This window comes from Oryx dammah, unplaced genomic scaffold (assembly GCF_014754425.2).
Source record: "Oryx dammah isolate SB20612 unplaced genomic scaffold, SCBI_Odam_1.1 HiC_scaffold_21, whole genome shotgun sequence".
Classification (NCBI taxonomy): domain Eukaryota; kingdom Metazoa; phylum Chordata; class Mammalia; order Artiodactyla; family Bovidae; genus Oryx; species Oryx dammah.
Window position 1 is genome coordinate 43,897,296 of NW_024070205.1, and position 7,584 is coordinate 43,904,879.

A 7,584-nucleotide genomic window follows, 5' to 3' on the forward strand; every position below is an offset into this window, starting at 1 on the left:
AGGATCGAATGACGGCAGGATAGACATCTTCTCTGAGCGGTAAGGAAGATGGTAGTGAGGTATGTGGAAATGACTCTTTCAACTTGAAGAACCTATGGTTTTTTCCTCAAGGGACTAGCTTGAGGTTTCTGCCAAAAGGCAGAAGTGGTGCATGAAATAGAAGTTGAATCACAGAAGAGTAGAGAAAGCCTTGTTTTGTTTGGCACATTTGAATCCTGTAGTCTGCAAACTAAGCATTTTTACCCGCTCCACTAATGTTGACAAGGTAGCAGATAGACACGTAAAGAGTTCTTTGGGAGATTTTCCAGCTGAAAATCCATTATCAGTCTTTGTGTCCTCTGAACCCAGAAAATGTGATAAATTCTCCTCTGCTGAAAGAAAAGTGTGAGAATTTCCTTAGGCTTAAAAGCCTTGTGGTTCAAAGTAGGAAGTTGGTCTCCTGGCTTTTTGACAAATACTGTGGTGTTATTTATACGTCATCAGACTCCAGTAGCCCTGACCAGTCTTGTGCCTTTGAAATCCCAGGCACAGGTTTCTATGAGATGCGCTCCATTAATATTTTCATCTTCATGGGAATTTCCAAGCCTGATGTTTTGAAACAGGGCACAAAGGAAGTTTCAAGGTTAGAATCGAGTGTGGCCTGATGGGCTAGGTGGAAATGAAAAAGAGAAGTTAGAATCAGATTTTTTTTTCTCTACCACTGCTGGTTGTGTGACTTCTGTATAGTGACTTTACCTTTTTAAGCCTCTGATTCATCACCTTAAAAGTGGATATTATACCCACATTTACAGAAATACTATAAAAATAAAATGGGGGCAGTGTATTGGTTTACCAGGGCTGCCAAGACAAAATACCACAGACTTGGTGGCTTAAACAACAGACACTTTCCCCATAGCTCTGGAGGCTAGAAATCTGAGATCAGGGTGGCAATAAAGTTGGTTTCTGAAGACCTCTCTCCTTGGATTGAAGATGGTTACCCATCAGTTTGTATCCTAACTTCTTTTTTATTTAATTAACATGTTTTTAAGTAAGCATAGTTGATTTACAATGTTGTGTTAGTTTCAGGTATACAGAAACATAATTCAGTTATACATACATTTTTTTTTCCCCTTACAGGTTATTACAAAATATTTAGTATAGTTCCCTATGGTATACAGTAGGTCCTTCTTGGTTATCTATCTTATATATCATAGTATTTATATGTTAATCTCAAACTTATGATGTATCTTTCCCTCCTCCCTTTCCCCTTTAGTAACTCTAAGTTTTTGCTTTTATTCTGTGGGTCTATTTCTGTTTTATATGTAAGTTCATTTGTAATGTGAGGTGTTTTTGTTTTATATTCCCCATATAAGCAATATCATATGATATTTGTCTTTGTTTGGTTTACTTCACTTAGTATAATTATCTCCAGGACCATCCATGTTGCTGCAGATGACGTTATTACTATCACATCCAGAAAACAGCAGCTTCCCATGTGGCACAATGATAAAGAATCTGCCTGCCAATGCAGGAGATACAAGAGACTCGGGTTTGATCCCTGGGTTGGGAAGATCCCCCAGAGTGTGAAATGGCCACCCACTGTAGTATGCTTGCCTGAAAATTCCATGGACAGAGGAGCCTGTGGGCTACTGTCCATGGGGTCACAAAGAATTGGACACGACTGAGCGACTTTCACTTTCTTTACTGACGGAGCCACCAGGAGGCCCATAAGGACATCAGTTGTATTGTATTAGAGTGCACCCATAAGACCTCATTTTACCTTAATCACCTTGGTAAAAGCCCTATCTCCAAATACAGTCACATTCTGAGGTATACTTGAAGTTAACATACAAATTTAATGGGGACATAATTCAGCCTATGGGTATACAGGTAGTTATACAATACAGGTAGTATATGAAAGGGCTCAGCACACAAGATGCTTAGTTCATGTGGATTCCTCTCACTGCCTCTTTAACTTGCAGTATGTGACTCAGAAATGTTCCCCTCTGAGGTTGCCCATGGCCAAATGGCTTGGAGGCAACATATTGAACATAGAAGGTGTAATAGATTTAACACAAAATTTCATTCCACTGATACTCTTTAGACATTTGAATTGGGACCAAACTCATGACTTATCTGATTCACTTTCTGACAATAATAACTAGCTAACAGGGTGGGCATCAAAATTATAACAAAGTAATAGCTCCAACAGTGCCTGGTACACTGCTTGACATTTGTTAGATGTGTCGTAAACATTTCTTCAGTTGGATATGGAGGCTTTTTGTAAAATCCTCAATGTTAAATAAATGGAAGATACTATATTCTGCCATCCTGACCTCCAAGTTCCACTTTGGGAAGTGGAAATACCCACAGGTTATAAAACAGGCATCCCTAACATTTTTGGTACCAGGGACCAGTTTCGTGGAAGATGATTTTTTTTGTGGATCGGTGGGGGAAGGGGGTCGGGGAGGTGGGTGGGGATGGTTTCAGGATAATTCAAGTGCATTACATTTATTGTGCATTTTATTTCTATTATTATTACATCAGCTCCTCCTCAGATCATCAGGCAGTAGATCCTGGAGTTTGCTGCTGCTGGTGCTAAGTCGCTTCAGTCGTGTCTGACTGTGCAACCCCACAGACAGCAGCCCACTAGGCTCCTCTGTCCCTGGAATTCTCCAGGCAAGAATACTGGAGTGGGTTGCCATTTCCTACTTGAATGCATGAAAGTGAAAAGTGAAAGTGAAGTCACTCAGTCATGCCCGATTCTTAGCGACCCCATGGACTGCAGCCTACCAGGCTCCTGAATCCATGGGATTTTTCACTGGAGTGGGGTGCCATTGCCTTCTCCCCCTGGAGGTTGGGGACTCCTGTATAAAAAGGCTCTGATCTGCTTATCTTGTTCATACTGTTTCTCAGTCAACTTATGCCCTAGGATGTGGGGGGCTGCATTCACTTCCTCATAGATGCCACCTAAAGGGGATGCTCTGGATAGCTGCTGTGCTCCAAGGTTCTGGAGGGGGTGGGAAACTGGGGTGCTTGTTCCCTCTATTTTCACTCTTATTGTGTGAAAATCAGTAGGAGAGCCCTGCAGGCCTCCTCTCAGGCTTCCCTGTACCTTCTCCTAAAAAGACACACAATGCCCCACCCCTAAGAACCAAATGTGCTTCATCTACGAATAGCTTTCCTGAAGGCAGAGCCAAGTGTGGGCTTCTGAACCCAGGTGACTGTCATCTTGTTTGACAAATGGTTCATCCTCAGTGTCAGCTAAGAGGATGCCAGCTTTCCCTGTTCTTGGCTGAACTGCCTTCACAAGGAGTAGGAATCTCTCTCGGGCATTCATAGTTCCCAGAACCTTCTCCATCTCCATAGAGATACTGTCTTGGCGAGGGCTTCCCTCAGCTGCCTGAACCCCATGGGAATGGGGAGGATTCAGGGGAGAGGGGAATTCCAATTTGTGTGCTTCAGCAATAAACTGTGAGGACAAGAGTTAGCTTGTAGTTGTTCGGTGATCTTATTTCTTTCAGAGCCAGCTTTTTTTCTTTCTTTCTATTTTTGTTTTCTTTGTCCCTTGAGGCCTCACCCATCCAAATGCTCTTGTTACAAAGCCCAGAGGGAGAGTCAAATGGCTGTTTTTGGTCCATAGGGGACTGTCTGCCCTTTGTTGATGAGAGACCAGTGTGGGGAGTAAATGACAAATTCACTTCTTCTGCTTGGAAAGGCTGGCATGGCCATTCAGTGGGCAAACACATTTGAAGGATATGATTGAACAACCCCATTTGGGGAGATTTTCCTTTACAGTTAGCAGAGATGGTTTTAGAGTCCCAGAACTACCTGGAATGCCCAGTGGTATGAAAAGGGGAATGATTTCATTGGATTGTTCCCTTCAAAGGAAAATTTGGTTTATGTGTGGTATCCTAAATAGCACTTTGTTTTTCTTTTAAGAAAATCTCATGTGGTTACAGTGATTTTCCCTGTAGTGGTCAATATTGACTTTCCTGAGTAGACAGGTGATTGTTTTTAATTTGTTAGCCCAGGGGAAGCCATTTCTCCCCAAATGTCAGTTTAATTGAGGTGATGTTTACATGCTGATATAGTAGTGTTCTTGGGAAGATAAATGGGGTCCAGTGAAGTTTCCTGACATGTGGTATGTATAGATTATTCCTGTGGCTGGGTGGCTCTGCTCTGAAAATGGGTGTCCTTATCCAGAAAAGGAAAGGGATTTATTCCGAGAGTGTTGATAGTCAGATAGGAGGGCATATTATGGCTTCTGCAGGTAACAAAGGATATTAATGGTTAACTTGCTTTTGATATATTTTTTCCCTGCAAATAAACAGTGAGGTGAGTCCTATCAATTTTCCAATCAGAAGGATACATCAGAGATACTGTGGGTTTGGCTCTAGACATTCTCAATAAGGGGAATATTTAAAAATGTACATCACATAAACTTTTTTGGTTTCCCAACGCATATAGAAGTTATGTTTATACCATACTGAAATCTGCTAAGTGTGCAATAAAATTACATCTAAGAAAATCAATGTACACACCTTATTTAAAAATACTTTATTGCTAAAGAATGCTAACCATCATCTGAGCCTTTGCTGAGTCATAGTTGTTTTATTGGTGGAGGATCTTTTGCCTCAGTATTGCCTCAGTATTGACTTATCAGGGTGGTGGTTGCTGAAGGTTAGGGTGGGTGTGGCAATATCTTAAAATAAGCCAACAGAGATTTTTGATACATTGATTGACTCTTCACAAATGATTTCTCGGTAGTATCAATGTTACTTGATAGCATTTTACTCCTTTACTCCCCATAGAACATCTTTCAAAACTGGAGTCACCATTCCTAAGACCTCTTGCTCCTTTATCAACTGTTCTAAATCCCCTCTGTCATTTCAGTAGTGTTCACAGCATCTTCACCAGAAGAGCTTCCACCTCAAGAAACCACCTTCTTTGCTAATCTGAAGCAATTCCTCATCTGTTAAAGTTTTATTATGAAATTGCAACAGTTCAGTTACCGCTTCAAGCTCCACTTCTCATTCCACTTCTCTTACTGTTTCCACCACATCTGCAATTACTTCCTCCAATGAAGTTTTGAACCCCTCATAGTCATCCATCAGGGCTGGAATCAGCTTCTTCCAAACTTCTTTTTATGTTGATATTTTGACCTTTTTCCATGTATCATGAATTTTCTTAATGACATCTAGAATGGTGAACCCTTTCCAGAAAGTTTTCAATTGACTTCTGTCATCCATCAGAAGAATCCTTATTCATGGCAGCTATTGCCTTACAAGATGTATTTCTTAAATATTAAGAATTGAAGGTTGAAATAACTCCTTGACCCATGGGCTGCAGAATGGATGTTGTGTTAGCAAGCATGAAAACAAGATTAATTTCATTGTACATCTCCATCAGAACTCTTGGGTGATGAGGTGCACTGTCAATGAACAGTAATACTTGGAAAGGAATCCTTTTCTTCTGAGAAGTAGGTCTCAGTGTTGTTGCAGTTCGGTCACTAAGTCATGTCCATCTCTTTGTGATCCCATGCAGCACACCAGGCTTCCCTGTCTTTCACTATCTCATGGCATTTGCTCTAATTCATGTCCATTGAGTCAATGATGCTGTCTAAACATCTCGTCCTCTGCTGCCCTCTTCTCCTGTTGCCTTCCATCTTTTCCAGCATCAGGGTCTTTTCCAATGAGTCAGTTCTTTGCATTAGGTGGCCAAAGTATTGGCACTTTAGGTCTTAATAAGGGGGCTTAAAATATTCAGTAAACTATGTTGTAAACACATGTACTGTCATCCAGGTTTTGTGGTTTCATTATACTAACCATACTAACAGGCAAAGAAGATTGAGCATAATTCTTAAGGGCCCTAGGATTTTCAGAATGGTAAGTGAGCATTGACTTCAACTTAAAGTCACCAACTTCTTTAGCTTCTAACGATAGAGTCAGCCTGTGCTTAGAAGCTTTGAAGCCAAGCACTGACTTTTCTCTACCTATGAAAGTCCTAGCTGGCATCTTCTTCCAACAGAAAGCTAATTCATGTACACTGAAAGTCTGTTGTCTGTTGAGCCATCTTCATTAATTATTTTAGCCGCTTCTTCCAGATAACTTGCTGCAGCTTCTACATCAGCACTTGCTGCTTTAACCTAGCGTTTTTATATTATGAAGATAGCTTCTTTCCTTAATCTTCATGGTTACCCTGCTTTCTTTCAACCAACCTCTGCTAGCTTTAGACTTTCCTTCTGTTGCTTCTTTGCCTCTCTCAGCCTTCATAGAATTGCAGAGAGTTGGGGCCTTGCTCTGTATTAGACTTTGGCTTAAGGGAATGTTGTGGCTGGTTCGATCTTATATCCAGAACACCAAAACTTTCTCCATATCAGTGACAGGGCTGTTTCGTTTTCTTATCATTTGTGTGTTCACTGGAGTAGCACTTTTAATTTCCTTCAAGAACTTTTCTTTTGCTTTCACAACTTGGCTAATTGGCACAGGAGACTAGCTCTTGGTCTATGTCAACTTTTGAGATGTCTTCCTCATTAAGCTTAAGCACTTCTAGCTTTTGATTTAAAGTGAGAAAAGTGTGACTCTTCCTTTCACTTGAATCGTTAGAGGCCATGGTAGGGTTATTCATTGGCCTAATTTTAATACTGTTGTATCTCAGGGAATAGGAAGGCCCAAGAAGGGGGAGAGAGACAAGGGAAGTCTAGTGATTGGAACAGTCAGAAGGCACACAATGTTTATCCATTAAATTGGATAATAGTGGCACATTTTGTGGTGACCCCTAACAATTACAATAGTAACATCAATGATCACCATAACAAGTATAATAATAATGTAAAAGACTAAAATAATGTGAGACTTACCAAAATGTAACACAGAAACATGAAATGAGCAAATGCTATGGGAAAAGTAGCACCAATAGACTTGCTTTAGCCGGGGTTGCTATTAAATGCAAACCTTCAGTTTGTCAAACACAGAATATATGTGAGATGTAATAAAAAGAAGCAAAGTAAAATGAGATGTGCCTGTATACAGAAGAGAAAGCAGGATTAGTAACCTGCTTAAACACCCACAGCTAGAATAGAAATGAACTGAAATTCAAACCTAGGTCTAATCTGATTTTAAAGCTTGTGCCCTTAACTGCTACACTGTCCTGCATATCAGTTTAGGGGTTATCTAATCAGAATATCCTTACAGTAGTTCTCAAAGGATGGTCCTGAAGCCAGCATTCTTAGTATTACCTGGACACTTGTTAGAAATGCAAATTCTCAAGTTACTGCAAATGATTAAATCAGAGACTCTGGAGGCTCAAGCTTGAGTATCACTACCCCAAAGCATTTCAAACAGGTACTTTATACAACCTCTCTGTGTGGCTCTTCCATCCCACAGGGCAGTCATTCTCTCTGCTCTGCTTGCTTAACAGCACCAATCATTAGAAAGTTCTTCCTTATACTGGAGTACAATTCCTTCTCTTCATTGTTCACTCATTGGCTCTGGTCCTGCTATTTGTCCCGTCAACAAGATAGCTGAATGTAGCTATTGAAGCTCACATGACCACCAGCAGGAAATTGCTAAGGTATTAAAAAGAGCTCGTCTGATGGAACAT